Below are 15,655 nucleotides of genomic sequence, written 5' to 3' on the forward strand. Positions count from 1 at the left end.
GGCTCCTGAAGTCAGAGTTTGGATACCTAAATCTACCACCAGATTGTATGCCCGTTCTTAAAGAAGCAAGAAAACTTGCCACTGGAGCATGTTATGCAGCAAAGTGGAAAAGGTTTGTTAGTTATTGTAATAACACAATTGATCCACTAAATGCATCTATGCAAAACATTATTTGCTAACATCTGCAACTGCAGCGAGTTGGCTTAGCTTACACATCTATTTGACTATACCTTGCAGCAGTAACTGCATATCTGCAAAAGAGATAACATGTAGCCCTATTCAAAGTTCCAGTTATTAAAGCTTTTATGGAAGGCCTTAAAAGAATAATACCACCAAGGGTACCACCTACACCTGTCTGGAACCTTAACTTAGTTCTCACAAGGCTCATGGGTCCACCTTTTGAGCCATTACACAATTGTTCTTTACAATTTCTTTCATGGAAGGTTGCCTTTCTAAATGCTATCACTTCATTAAGGCGTGTTGGTGAGCTACAGGCATTACCTTAGAAGAACCTTTCTTTCAACTTCATAAAGATAGAGTAGTTCTTCGTACAAACCCAATATTTCTTCCAAAAATAGTTTCTGCTTTTCATACTGAACAACCAGTTGGATCACCTGCGTTCTTCCTTCAACCTGATTCGGTAGCAGAAAGGGCTCTACACACACTTGTCAAAAGAGCACTATTATGCTATATTGATAGTACAAAAGAGTTTCGCAAAACAAAACAACTTTTTGTTGCATTTGCTCCACTTCATAAAATATTTCTAGATAAATTGTTAAATGTATTCAAACATGCTACGTTAAAGCTAAAAGAACTTTAACTATACCTCCTAGAGCACATCCTACGTGCAAAATAGGAGCATTTGAGGACTTTTTAAGTAACATTCCCTTAGCTGACAGATGTAAAGCAGCTACATGGTCTACATCAAACACATTTACTAAACATTATTGTGTGGATGTATTAGCACATGAACAAGCTGATGTAGGATAAGCGGTACTAAAAACACTTTTTTAAACTGCGACACCTAATGGCTAGCCACTGATTTGGGAGGATACTGCTATACCATCTATGCATAGTGTTGGACAGGCCGCATGGTCGGGCTGCCCCCCCTCACCGCAGTAGGACCTGGGCCCTGGCTCTCCCTGCATCCCCAGCCAGAGTCCCTAAACGACCACCCGAAGTACCCTGCAATCCCTCCACTACAAGACACCAGCCCCGGACCCAGCTGGCCCGGGTCACCATCCACACCACGACATCGAACCGGCCGCCATCTTGGGGCACTGCAGCACGAGGCCGCATGGCCTCAACTCGACCCTAAACCTGGGCCCGGCCGGCCCCGACATCGGGGCACCAACCTCCCCCCAGGAGGCAGAGTGACCACTTGGCAAATCAATGGGAGAGGGAATCGTCAACGGCTCCCCTCCGCCAGGTGTCGATCACCCCGGGCCGCCCTGGGCGCTGGCTCCACCCCCCTGCTGGGTGTCTGGACTCCCTCATCCCGGACCTCCCGGCCCCCAGGCGCGAGGGTCCGGACATCAAAGGGGACCAGACCTATAACTGGGGCAGTGCCAGACCAGGAAGGCAGTTGTATCCTGGAGTCGAGAGACCCGAGAAGAACTCATCCGTGACTGGCCTGCTGGCGCTGCCGCGGCCCTCTGCCTCGTGAACCCATCTTGGCCTGCTGGCGCTGCCGCGGCCCTCTGCCTCGTGAAACCATCGTCTTGGCCTGCTGGCGCTGCCGCGGCCCTCTGCCTAGTGAAACCATCTTGGCCTGCTGGCGCTGCCGCGGCCCTCTGCCTCGTGAAACCATCGACTTGGCCTGCTGGCGCTGCCGCGGCCCTCTGCCTTGTGAGACTACCATCTTGGCCTGCTGGCGCTGCCGCGGCCCTCTGCCTCGTGAAACCATCGACTTGGCCTGCTGGCGCTGCCGCGGCCCTCTGCCTTGTGAGACTACCATCTTGGCCTGCTGGCCCTGCCGCGGCCCGATCCACAGACCCTCCAGCTCGAGGATTGTGAGCTCGCCCCTTACCACTACCTGTACCGATCCGGTACCAAGACTGTCCCGCTACCCCCTTTCCCTACAGAGACTAGAAGTGAGAGGACCCCCGGGTCCGAGATATCCTGTATCGCTGATATCCTTGCCTTAAGAACCTTATATAAAGCCTTGAACTCGACTTGGTGTGGTGCCTGTTTGTGGGGAGGGAGGTAACTTGTCTGTACGATCACCGGAGACGGTCCCCCTCGGGGATCTCTCCCTCAGTATCCGGCCGACCCTCAGGGTCCCCGTCTAACATTGGTGGCCAGCGACGGGATCCGAACCTACGCATAATCGTACAGAAAGTCACCCGACCCACGACACACGACCACCATGACAACAGAGAGCGGAACAACGGAGAAATTCCAAATGGAAAAATTGGAAGACTACAACCACCGAGAACTGAAGCAATATTGCATGGAACTTGGTCTCCCAACCACGGGTCTGAGTACGAAGGAAGACTTCAAACGAGCCCTAGAAGCCTGGGCGGAAACGGGTACGGCCGTACCCCGAACACAAACGACCGAAACGAGCCCCGCACCAACTAAAGAAAGAGCGGGTCTCTCCCTGGAAGAGATCCGAGAAAGAGAAAAAAACAGACTCCACGAATTAGAACTAGCCCGACTTCGCTTGGATGGAGAACTCAAGCTGGCCGAACAAAAAATAACCCTGGAACACTTACGGCTCAAGGAAGAGCGAGAAGACAAGCAAAGACAGAGAGAGCTAGAGGAAAAGAAACTAGAGTACGAACATGAGCGCGATCTCAAAGCACTGGAGATCCAGAAACAGAATAAAGACCTCGGGCTCCCCGAACGACCGACCCCGTCTGCCTCGACCGAACCCAAGGTTCACATCCCCAAAGATGTCATCCGGGAATACCACAAGAACGATGATATACAGCAGTGGTTTAAAGCCTATGAGGTGGCAATGACCTCCCACCGGATTCCCCGAAGCGATTGGGGAGCCGGATTATGGGGGAGGTTTGTCAACGAAGGGCGGGACGCCCTGCTGCAACTCCCGGACCAGCTGATGACCTCCTACGACCACATGAAGGCCGCCCTCCTCACTCGATACGGGCTCACACCTGAGATGTACCGCCAACGGTTCCGCGACTGCAAACGGATTCCGGGTACAACTTGGGTGGAGTACGTGAACTTTTTTAGCCGAGCCTTCGAGGGGTGGATCAAGGGCAACAAAGTAACCACCTACGAACAACTCTTTGACCTTATCGTATGGGAACACCTGTCGAACAACTGCTTCGTGGAGCTCCGGCAACACCTCCTGGACAGTAAGCTAACCGACCCTCGACAACTCGCCGTCGAAGCCGACCGGTGGGAAAGCACCCGAGTTGGCCGGAACGCACCCAGCGAATTATCCAGACCGTATCGCCCCCGAGGGGGAGGAGGGAGTCAGGGTCGGGGGAAAGACCCCGGCCCCTCGTCACCCCCCAGGAACCCCTCGACCCCGGTTGGCCGAGGAAGCCCTGCCGTCCGGGCCGGTTTCCGGGCCAACATTACGTGCCACAGGTGCCAGCGACCCGGCCACTACGCCAGTGATCCCAACTGCCCAAAGAATCCGAACACTACCCCCCGCCAAGTTGCAGCGGCGGCCCTAGGGGAAGAACTAATCCCGGAAGACCAAGAAGAGTACGAGACCGATCCCTCTGAATGGGCGCCCGCCGCCATGGCACTGGTCTGCTTAGGGGAGAGAGACATGATTCCGCGGGCCCCCCTTCCCGCCAACACCCAGAAGTACGGTCAATGGGTCAACATTAATGGCCGCCGGGCGGAAGCCCTCCGCGACACCGGGGCCAGTGTAACGGCGGTCCGACGCCACCTCGTCACTCCCGACCAAATCTTGCCGAACCTTCTTTGCCCTGTCCGATCAGCCGACAACTCCGAAAGCCTATGCCACATGGCCTGCGTCCCCTTCGAGTGGGGAGGAGTAACAGGGATGTTAAAAGTAACTGTCCGCGATGATGCCCCCGTGGACTGCCTCCTAGGAAACGACCTTGAAAGCTCTCCATGGGCAGCTGTCGAACGGAGGGAGCACCTGGGGATGCTTGGCCTCCCCGAATGGGTCTGCGTCACGACCCGGTCCATGACCGCCCGCGCGGTCCCCAGCCCAGAAGAGCCCGAGTGGCCAGAACCTCCTCCCGCGCTCATCCCAGAGGAGGCCGCCCCAGGAGCCAGTCCATTGACCCAAACCGAAGAAGGATCCGACCAGCTTCGGGACGTCCCTGACCTGGCACAATGGCGGCAGGAGGGAGGCCCCACGCAGGAACAATTCCGGGCCGAACAGAAAACCTGTCCCTCTCTCGAAGGACTCCGGCAGCAAGCCCTGGCCCAGAGCACCGGGGATACCTCGGGGGCCCACTGGATCTACTGGGACCAAGACCTGCTCTACAGCGAGCAGAAAGTGGCGGAACTAGGGGCCAGTCGGGTGCTGGTGGTGCCCCTTCGCTTCCGAGACTTCCTCCTGAACTTAGCCCACGATGTCCCCCTTGCCGGACACCTGGGGCAGGATAAAACCTACGACCGCCTGGTGACCCATTTTTTCTGGCCCCACATGCGAAAGGATGTCACCAACCACTGCAAGGCCTGCCCCACCTGCCAGGCCAGCGGAAAAAGTGGCCGAAAAATCAAAGCACCATTGCAACCCTTTCCTGTCGTCACCACCCCGTTTGAACGAGTGGGAATAGACATTGTGGGGCCCCTCGACCCTCGAACAGCCCAAGGACACCGGTTCATCCTGGTCCTCGTAGACCACGCCACTCGCTATCCCGAGGCCATCCCTCTTCGGACGGTGACGGCCCCCGTGGTGGGCCGGGCCCTGATGGGGATCTTCTCCCGGGTGGGGTTCCCCCGGGAGGTCGTCAGTGACAGGGGCACGAACTTTATCTCCAGATATATGAAGTCTCTTTGGCAACAATGCGGGGTCACCTACAAATTCACGACCCCCTATCACCCGCAAGGAAACGGACTGGTCGAGAGGTTCAACCGCACCCTCAAGGGGATGATTATGGGCCTAGAAGAACCCCTTCGACGCCAGTGGGACGTGCTACTTCCCTGCCTCCTGTTTGCCTATCGGGAGGTCCCGCAGAAGTCCCTCGGCTTCAGCCCATTTGAACTCCTGTACGGGCACCCCGTCCGGGGCCCCCTCAGCCTAGTCAAGGAAGGTTGGGAGCAGCCTCCCCAGAAAACTCCCCCGGACATCTACAGGTACCTCCTGGCTCTCCGCAACCAGACCCGGCAGTTCCGAGACACCGCCAAAGCCAATCTCGAGGCCAGTCAGGAGGACATGAAGAGGTGGTACGATCAGCACGCGTCCTCCATTGAGTTCGAACCGGGACAACAGGTCTGGGTGATGTCCCCGGTTGAACCCTGTGCACTCCAAGACCGATGGTCCGGGCCCCTCAAGGTAATCGAACGCAAAGGGCCCGTCACCTATTTAATCGACATGGAGACTGCCCGGAACCCCCTACGGGTCCTCCATGCCAACAGGCTAAAACCCCATTTTGTGCGATCCGAGCTCAGCCTCCTGATGGCTACCGATAATGGGACAGAAGAAGACTCCGAACCCCTTCCGGACTTACTGAGGGCCTTCGAGCAGGATGGCTCAGTGGAAGGGGTCCAGCTCTCCGAGGCCCTGTCCCCGGAGCAACGCCAAGACTGCCAAACGCTCCTGAGGCGGTTCGCCTCCCTGTTCTCCCTCACCCCCGGAGTCACCCCCTGGTGCCTCCACGATGTGGACACCGGGGACAGCCCTCCTATCCGACACCGGGCATACCGCGTACCAGACCGGGTACGAGCCTGCATCCAGACCGAGGTGTCCAAAATGCTGACCCTGGGAGTGATCGAACCCTCAGACAGCCCCTGGGCAAGCCCAGTCGTCCTGGTTCCCAAGGCGGCCGCCCCGGGCGTTGCCCCTGAGCTCCGGTTCTGCGTGGACTATCGGGGGCTGAATGCAGTTACCAGGACCGACGCTCATCCCATCCCCCGGGCCGACGAGCTAATTGACCGGATGGGGGCCGCCCGCTACCTGAGCATCTTCGACCTAACAGCGGGCTACTGGCAGATCGGCCTCACCCCTCGGGCCCAAGAACGATCCGCCTTCTCTACCCCAGACGGGCACTACCACTTTAAAGTCATGCCCTTCGGCATGAAAAACGCCCCGGCCACGTTCCAACGGCTGGTAAACCAGGTACTGGCGGGCCTGGAAGACTTCAGCGCCGCCTACCTGGACGACATTGCTGTGTACAGCCACCAGTGGACCGACCACCTCCGCCACCTGCGGGAGGTTCTACACGCCCTCCAGCAAGCCGGGCTCACCATCAAGGCCAGCAAGTGCCAGGTTGGCCAAGGGTCCGTGACCTACCTGGGACACCAAGTGGGAAGCGGGCTAGTGGCTCCTCTCCAACTCAAGATTGCTGCCATCCAGGCCTGGCAACCCCCTACGACCCAAACGGAGGTCCGGGCCTTCCTGGGGCTCACCGGATACTACCGGCGGTTCGTGAAGGACTATGGCAGCATCGTGGGGCCCCTCACAGAGCTCACCTCCAAAAAGGGCCCCAAAACCGTCAACTGGACCCTGGACTGCCAATCGGCCTTCGAGAAACTAAAGACCGCCATGTGCACGGCCCCCGTGCTCCAGGCTCCCGACTACAGCCGGGAATTCATTGTGCAGACGGACGCCTCCGATCATGGTGTGGGGGCCGTCCTCTCCCAACTCAACGCCGAAGGGGTCGACCATCCGGTGGTCTTCATCAGCAGACGCCTCTTGCCCCGAGAACAGCGCTGGAGCACCATTGAGAGAGAGGCCTTCGCCGTAGTCTGGGCACTCAAGAAGCTCCGGCCATACCTCTTCGGCACCCACTTCCGGGTGCAAACAGACCACCGACCCCTGCAATGGCTGATGCAAATGCGGGGGGAAAACCCGAAGCTGTTGCGCTGGTCCATCTCCCTGCAGGGGATGGACTTCACGGTGGAACATCGTCCAGGCCAGGACCACGCCAACGCCGACGGCCTGTCACGCTTTTTCCGCCTCAGCGAGGAGAGTCCCCAGGAAGATGGCTGACTCTCCCCGCCTTCAGCTGGGGGGGACGCATGTTGGACAGGCCGCATGGTCGGGCTGCCCCCCCTCCCCGCAGTAGGACCTGGGCCCTGGCTCTCCCTGCATCCCCAGCCAGAGTCCCTAAACGACCACCCGAAGTACCCTGCAATCCCTCCACTACAAGACACCAGCCCCGGACCCAGCTGGCCCGGGTCACCATCCACACCACGACATCGAACCGGCCGCCATCTTGGGGCACTGCAGCACGAGGCCGCATGGCCTCAACTCGACCCTAAACCTGGGCCCGGCCGGCCCCGACATCGGGGCACCAACCTCCCCCCAGGAGGCAGAGTGACCACTTGGCAAATCAATGGGAGAGGGAATCGTCAACGGCTCCCCTCCGCCAGGTGTCGATCACCCCCGGCCGCCCTGGGCGCTGGCTCCACCCCCCTGCTGGGTGTCTGGACTCCCTCATCCCGGACCTCCCGGCCCCCAGGCGCGAGGGTCCGGACATCAAAGGGGACCAGACCTATAACTGGGGCAGTGCCAGACCAGGAAGACAGTTGTATCCTGGAGTCGAGAGACCCGAGAAGAACTCATCCGTGACTGGCCTGCTGGCGCTGCCGCGGCCCTCTGCCTCGTGAACCCATCTTGGCCTGCTGGCGCTGCCGCGGCCCTCTGCCTCGTGAAACCATCGTCTTGGCCTGCTGGCGCTGCCGCGGCCCTCTGCCTAGTGAAACCATCTTGGCCTGCTGGCGCTGCCGCGGCCCTCTGCCTCGTGAAACCATCGACTTGGCCTGCTGGCGCTGCCGCGGCCCTCTGCCTTGTGAGACTACCATCTTGGCCTGCTGGCGCTGCCGCGGCCCTCTGCCTCGTGAAACCATCGACTTGGCCTGCTGGCGCTGCCGCGGCCCTCTGCCTTGTGAGACTACCATCTTGGCCTGCTGGCGCTGCCGCGGCCCGATCCACAGACCCTCCAGCTCGAGGATTGTGAGCTCGCCCCTTACCACTACCTGTACCGATCCGGTACCAAGACTGTCCCGCTACCCCCTTTCCCTACAGAGACTAGAAGTGAGAGGACCCCCGGGTCCGAGATATCCTGTATCGCTGATATCCTTGCCTTAAGAACCTTATATAAAGCCTTGAACTCGACTTGGTGTGGTGCCTGTTTGTGGGGAGGGAGGTAACTTGTCTGTACGATCACCGGAGACGGTCCCCCTCGGGGATCTCTCCCTCAGTATCCGGCCGACCCTCAGGGTCCCCGTCTAACACATAGCATGTGTATCTACAGCACACATGCATTGAACGGATTAGGTTACTTACCCTGTAAGCATCTGTTCTTGGCTTGTTGAGCTGTAGATTCACATGCGCCCTCCCTCCTCCCCAGACACCTATGGTTCTTGCAGTTCATATTATGTACATTACATATGCATGGACATCTCTGTACTACACTTACTCCATTCTCACCCTCTTGCGGGAAAACAATCTAACAATGGAGTTGATGCCCATGCGCACTATCCCCGAAAGTCACCTTACCTTGTAATTGGAAAATACTTCTTTGAAGGAAAAACAACTTGCAAACATCTGGACCCAACGCTAGATGGCAGGAGTATGAATAGCATTTGAATCTACAGCTCTGCATGCCAAGAACAGATGCCTACAGGGTAAGTAAAAATCCTTTTCAAACGCGAGCTGTTGATGGCGCTGTAGTCAATAGTTTGTTGCATTGGAGGGCAACGGTTTCACAGACGGGTTGGCCATCAATGGTCTTGTCGACAGGTCAGTTGTCAATGTCTTCTTCGTGAATATCTGATTGTCTGCTGATGGGCTCGCTGGTAGATGAGCCTTTTGCAGCGACACTGATGAGCTTGTCAATAATATCTACTTTGGTGGGCTTGAGACTCTTGACAGTCTTTACCTTTGGCTTGCAACATCGATGAGGAGTTGTTGATTCAAGGCGTAGGCAAAGCTATCAACGAAGTTACTGTAGACAGTATGACTGACTTCACTTTCTTTGGCAGAAAAGAGGAAGGAGGTGGCATGGACCTAGTCAACCTTTTCTGGACCCCACACTAGATTGCAGGAATATGTATAGCATGTGAATCTACAGCTCTACATGCTAAGAACAGATGCTTACAGGGTAAGTAACAACCCTTTTCAAACGTAAGCTGTTGATGGCGCTGCAGAAACGGGTCATTTGTCAATAGTTAGTTGCATCGGAGGGTAACGGTTTCACCGACGGGTTGGCCGTCAATGGTCTTGTCGACAGGTCAGCAGTCTACGTCTTCTTCGTGAATATCTGATTGTCAGCTGACGGGCTCGTTGATAGATGACAAAACAGTGGTTCATGCACACCAAGATTGCTGTAGAAAACGTTTACTCTCACTTCCAACTTCATAATGTTGTTCCTGCAGACTGGGTATCACTTACTGATCCAAGAGCGTGGAAAACAACTGAAATTAGCACCTCTCTGGAGGGGTGTCTCCTCAATGCACAGCGTAATATGCGTTAATTCACATTAAGTCAGTCAAAAACAGGTTTGCTCCATTTTCCTGAATTGAATGTATTCACGTTAAATGTTTTTTTTTAATCCACATGAATTAGAAAAAGTAGAACTGAAGGATCCAAATCATATTTCAAATGAGTAGTTCCAATGCATTTCGGGCTGCTGGGAGCCCCTCATCAGGAGGATGTTTACATTTCTAAAAAATTAAGCAGAAAGACTAGGGTCAATGAACAGCACTGTTCATGCCCGTGACTTTGAACATGTGTTACAACAATCCAAACACCTCGTTTATCTATTTGTGAAAGACAACATTAAGGTTCCAGAGTGCAGCAGGATGATGTGGTTAAATACATCCATGAATGCTTTAATGACTAGGGTTTTGAACAATAAGGAGCGTTCCCTGTTCCACATGTATGCAGCTGTGAAGGCCAGGTGTAGCTGTAGGTAGGTGTAAGCTCATCCTGACTGCAGATGTTGGAGGTACCCAATGATGTCTTGGACTCGGTGTGAGATTAAGTGATCTGAGATACTGTAGTGGACAAACCTCTTTCACTTGGTGGCTCAACAGGTGCACGTGGTGATCCTACCAGTTTATGATAGAAGTGGAAGGAGGAGAAAAAAAGCATACGGCAAGTTTCTTCTCAGAGTATTGCCTAGGGACTCAGGGTGTGGAAACTTGGAGGCAAAGTATAGGCATTTTGCGTTTTTGCAAGTGGCCAAGATGTCCATGTCAGGACCTCCGCTATTGACAGAAGTATGGGAGTAACACTTGTAGGTGGAGTTACCATTTGTGGACTTGTTGCTGCGCCCTTCTGAGCAGGTCTGCAAAGTCGTTGTCCACGCCCAGGAGGTACTCGCTAGCTGATGCAAGCAGTGGAGGATTGCGCAATGTCAAATACGTTGCGCCAGTTCTGACACCTGCGAAGTGTGTGCGCCATCTTGCTACTGAAGGTCGGACATGGTGGTCATGTTGTCTGTTCACACCAGGGCTACTTTGTGCTGAAGGTCTTGGAGAAAGGCCTTAATAAGCAGCTGGAAAGCTAAAAGATACAGATGGTTGGTGTGAAGACCCTGATGATGTAGCCAGGATCAGTGACCACCTCAACAATGGACCCTCGACTGGCATGTCCCCGAAGTGAGTCCCCCACCTGGCGAGTAATGCATATGTGGTTAAATACTACTACAGAACTAGGTCTGTGAAGGGCCTGCTCCACAACAGGTTGTTGCTTTTCCACCACTGCAGAGAACGATGAATGCTGGACCTTATCAACACTAGATCTTTTCAGTGACCCTCTGTTTGAGACCATTGTGCCAAGAGGAACTCTTGAACTAGACAAATATGTAGCCTGGCGTATGGGATTATGGCTATACAGAAGGCCATCATACTTAGGAAGGGCATCACTTTTCAAGCTGTGAGAGGATGGAGTGGAAGAAAGAGTAATTAGCTGCTGAAATGCTGTGATCCCTTGATCGCTTGGGTAGGCCTTGCTGGTGACTACATTTAGGACAGACCCCAAAAAAGATTGGACCTGAAAGAGCTGGAGTTGGGACTTAATGGCATTGACTGTAAACTTCACACTGTGGAGCAGGGAGATGGCAGCTTGGGTGTGGGCTAGGCACTCTGGTCTGCTTGTTTTATTGAGAAGCGAGTCATCTATGTAGGGGAAGAAAGGAGTTCCCGATCCTCCATGCACACTCCCTGCAACACCCACTCCAAATTCCCCCCCCCCCCCCTGCCCATCTAGGATAGGCGGCTACCACCACAAGGCACTTGGTGAAGACCCTTGCGGTTGTGGTGACTCCAAATTGCAATACTATGAACTGCAGTTGTTACCCTGGAAGGTTCCTCATGGTTATATTCCCACCTTCCTGGTGGTGATAGGCCTACGGCTACCACTGATGCAACTGCATGTGCCAGGGGGCGGTAGCTTTCCAATCACCCCTTCCCTGCTTCCTGCAAAAGGAGGCCCTGGTTGCTGGTACTTGAACGGGACTCATCGGGATAGAAGTATCTGTGTCCTTCTTTATTTTATCCAATATTTTATTCATAGGGCAGACTGATGAACTGTTGCTGAATCCTTGGCTTAAAGCCATGAATGTCCTTAACCTTCTGGCAATTGTATAGGCTGAATCTAACACACACCAAATGGTCAACCTTGAGATGGTTTTTCACCTCCTCCCCTCCCCTCCCCTTCCCTTCCTAAGCTGATCATGGAGATGTTGGAGCACAGCCTCAATTTCCTCCATTGTATCGGGACAGGAGACCCACGGAACTGGTGATACACCAGTGTGTGGTGGTGCCAACACCCACCTTTTTGCCTGCTGTATCAATGAACTTACCCTCCTGGTCAGGAGTGCAAGTGTCATCTGTAGCTTGCATTGACGCTATTTTAGCCGGCAGTGGAATACCAGGGAGTCGGGTGGGGGCTGGAGGAACAAGCAGAGGGGTTTGGGAACCTGACCTGTAATGCATAGGGGAACAGATGGTGCTGGCTTAAACTTTTTATCAATACTTGGAATCACCACCTAGCATTTCACAAGCTACCTAAAAGGTTCTGGTGCAGATTGGACCATCCCCTTTTGCATAGGGAGAAACTGAAGGAAGCGTTCTGTTCTTGACAGTGTCACAACCAGGAAACAGTCATCTTTTTCTGTAATGTACATGTTTATCTTGTGACAGACAAGGCAGGATGGCACTGCAGTATTGTAGGAAGCGTACTCTTTATATAGTATACCAAAAAGAAGTATACAGTGCAAAGAATCCAGGTGTCCCTTGTAAGTGGACAGGGGCTTACTCAAGCAATCCCATGGTGCTATCTTAGAGGGTGGTGTAGTCGAGCAGCCTTAGGCTTATCAGAGAGGAGTGTTAGACATCTGCAATACAAACACAGTCAATAAATGATACACCTGACTCAATAAGGAAATCCGAACCAATTTATAAAAATAACATGTATCTTTATATAATATTTGGCACAAAATCATTACGATCAGGAAAGTACGTTTCGAAATAGAAATATTTATAGTTTTCAAAAGTCGACACGGAGTGCATTCCTCAGAGGCGGCAATGTTATCCTAAGGAGAAAAAACAAATGCTGTATACAAGTTCTTTACAGCGACTTATGAGACCAAATTCCTGGACTTCAGGTGAGTATGAGACAAGGTCTGTATGCAGCACCAATAGGTCACCTTAGGCAGCACTGGGGCCATCCAGTGCAGAGGCGCAATACAGCTTTGGGTACCCCGTTAAAGTTCATAGGGGTTTGGTCCGGTCACAAAGAGGCTGCAAGTTGGTACTGGGAGGCCAGTCCGGCTGATCCAACAGGTGGCTCAGGTCTCATGATGCTCGGGGACACCTTTAGACCTCTTCTCCTTGGGCCAGGACAGCCAGGTGCAGAGGTGTCCTGAGGCACCAGGTTTCCGTCACCGACAACACTTGCGGTAGAGGGGGTTTGAACAAAGAGGCTGCAGGAGGTGTGGGGATGTCCACAGCTGGGAAACCCAAGGTGGGCTTCGAGTCTGGAGGGTCTGGGGACCGTGCTGGCACTGCCAGCCCACTTCAACTCGGGCTAGGTGCAGTGGTGCCTTCCGGTCTTGGGTTTGTGGTGGTCCAGAGTCCTCACAGCTCTTCCGGGGTGCTTGCAGGATGCAGGGTAGCAGCTATGCTGCTCCATAGAAGTTCCTGGGTCTTAGTTGAAAACTGTAAGTCCTCCCAGGCTTTTGGAAGCACAGGCAGCTCCAGGATAAGTTGTCTTTGGCACAATTGTCGAGGACAGCAGACAGGCCAGCAGGGTTGGTGCCAAGTCAGTTGCTTCTTCTGTTCTTGTGACTCTTCAGCATCCGTCTTCTTCTTTCAGGTCGTCAGGATCTGATTTCCTGGTGCCAGGGGCTCCCCTAAATACTAAATTTAGGGGTGTTAAGGGTGTGTAGTGTAGTAGTCAATGGGCAAGCCAGGTTTGCATACCAAAGGCGGTCGGCTCTTTGAAGCCCACCCCCTAGCCCCCCTTCGAATGTGAATATATAGATCGTTCTGCTAGAACAGGGTGTAAAACAACCTGTGCCAGAGCAGGCTTGGTTCCTGATCTCCTGAGAGTGTTAGCCCTCACCCCGGAGTGGTATGGGGGACCAGAAACTATTCTGTGGTGGAAGGCTGTGCAAGACCAGTGAGCTAGCACACTGGTATTTGGCAGGTTTTCATGGGGCACATCTAAGGTGCCTTCTGGGTGCATGTATTAAGAAATCCATCAATGTAATCAGTGTGGGTTCATTAATACAAAATGTTCGATACTAAGCCTCTTTGGTTTCAGTGAAGCCATCATGTAGGTGGGGAACTCGTTTCCACCATTGTCCAGCACATATAATTAAAATGCTTCCATGGTCACTTGTACTGGCAGTAATTGAAATGGTCAGTACATGGGCATATCTGATCATGCAGATATGTCTACACATGCAGTATAGTGCACCCTGCTTTAGGGCTGTAAGGCCTGCTGTAGGGGTGACTTACATATACTTCATGCAGTGCCTGTAGGCGTGACACATAGGACTGTGTGCCATGTCACGTTTTCACTATTGTTTGCACCAAGACGTACAGACTGCAATCGAAGTTTTCACAATACATGTTGCAGCCCTTTGGGACCCTCTTCGGTATCCATGCCCTAGGTACCTGGGATACCATTTATTAGGGAAGTATAGGTTGCCAAAGGTATTGCCAATTGGGGGAATAACTGTACAGTTTTGGGAAAGAGATCTGGCACTGGGGACCTGGATAGGAGAAACTCAATCAACTTCCTACAGGTATGCAAATGTGTCTTCTGGTGGTGAAGCCCTACCAGGGTCATGCTCGAGGTCAGGGTCCCCTGAAGGCCACATCATAGTCTGTGGGATGAGGGTAGACTAGCAGCCCAAATCTTCTGCTGGGTAGTAGAGACTATGGTACTCGCGTCAGAGTAGGACTCTGGTTACCCCTGTTGGGTAGTCGCAGGAGGTGAGGGAGGAGTGGGTGGAGGCAGGGGAAAGGGTTGGCAATCTTGTCCTTTGCCCTTTTTGCCGCTTCACACTGTAGGGCAGTATCCAACTTTCGAATGTCCTCTAAAGCAAGTCTCTGCTTTTTTGGGAAAGTGCTTCCAGAAGTGGCAGAGATCTTGCCTGTGCATGGATAGATAATGGCACTGAGGTATGCTTTTAAACTGGAAGGCTGATGGCTTGAGCTTGAGGCTCCTGGCTGGATCCTGTCTCAGCTCAGAAGCCTTGCTGTGGTGCTAACTGGAGCTGGACCACAGGGTGGTGGCTGACCTAGAAACTGTAATGGTTTCCACATGGGGCTCTACACACACCCCCATATGGGAGCGGAGCTTAGCTTCGACGTGGGGTCATTTGTGTCTTGCTGGTCTAGGTGTACTCATGCATCTCAGCGTGAAAAGCCTGGTGCTGACTGAGGTAGACAGAGCATCTTTGGCTTCTTTTCTTCCTCTTCGAGTTCCTCCTCTTTCGGCTCCAAAGAGTTGGAGTGGATGACCTCTGGGCTTGGCGAATGGTCCGACACTCCTGATGGCCTGTTGTATTCATTTTCTTCAGCGCAGAGAATGTATGCTTCACCGAAGATGTCCTACCCACTCAGATGGTGAACGGTACATTTTGTTGTGGGCCAGTACCTATCTCTCCACTGCCAAAGATTCTTCTTGTTCCTGAGAGCTGAGCAGGAGCTGCAGCGGATATTGTTGTCCTCTAGTGAGAGGCACAGTTTCCAGATTCTGTGGAGGTCAGCCCAGGGGTACCAGAGTGGTACTGGGGGCATCTCTTGAAGGGCATCCGTTCCTTCACCCACTATGCCGATTCATTCTCCAGAGCTGGTAAGGAAGGTGCAGGGTGAGGCACACAAAGAGCCGAGGGGCAGGAGGCCTGGCCTTCAGCGAAGGAGTCCAGAGTGGGTTGAGGAAGAAGAGGAAATGGGACAACAATTTAACATTTCTTTGTGAGGGGAAAGAAAGCATTCGGTACGGAGACCAGAAACGTTCCGCAAAGAACGCGTCAAGACCAGGAGCAATACTGATATACATACCATAGGA

At 53.7% G+C, this 15,655-nt stretch overlaps 1 protein-coding gene across 1 annotated transcript in view; it reads right to left on the reverse strand.

Moving 5' to 3' along the window:
• Positions 1 to 15,655, reverse strand: part of UNC45A (unc-45 myosin chaperone A) — a 367,777-nt gene that overhangs the window by 50,894 nt on the left and 301,228 nt on the right. The gene's annotated exons all lie outside the window — the stretch shown is intronic.

Source organism: Lissotriton helveticus, chromosome 3_1, assembly GCF_964261635.1.
Source record: "Lissotriton helveticus chromosome 3_1, aLisHel1.1, whole genome shotgun sequence".
NCBI lineage: Eukaryota > Metazoa > Chordata > Amphibia > Caudata > Salamandridae > Lissotriton > Lissotriton helveticus.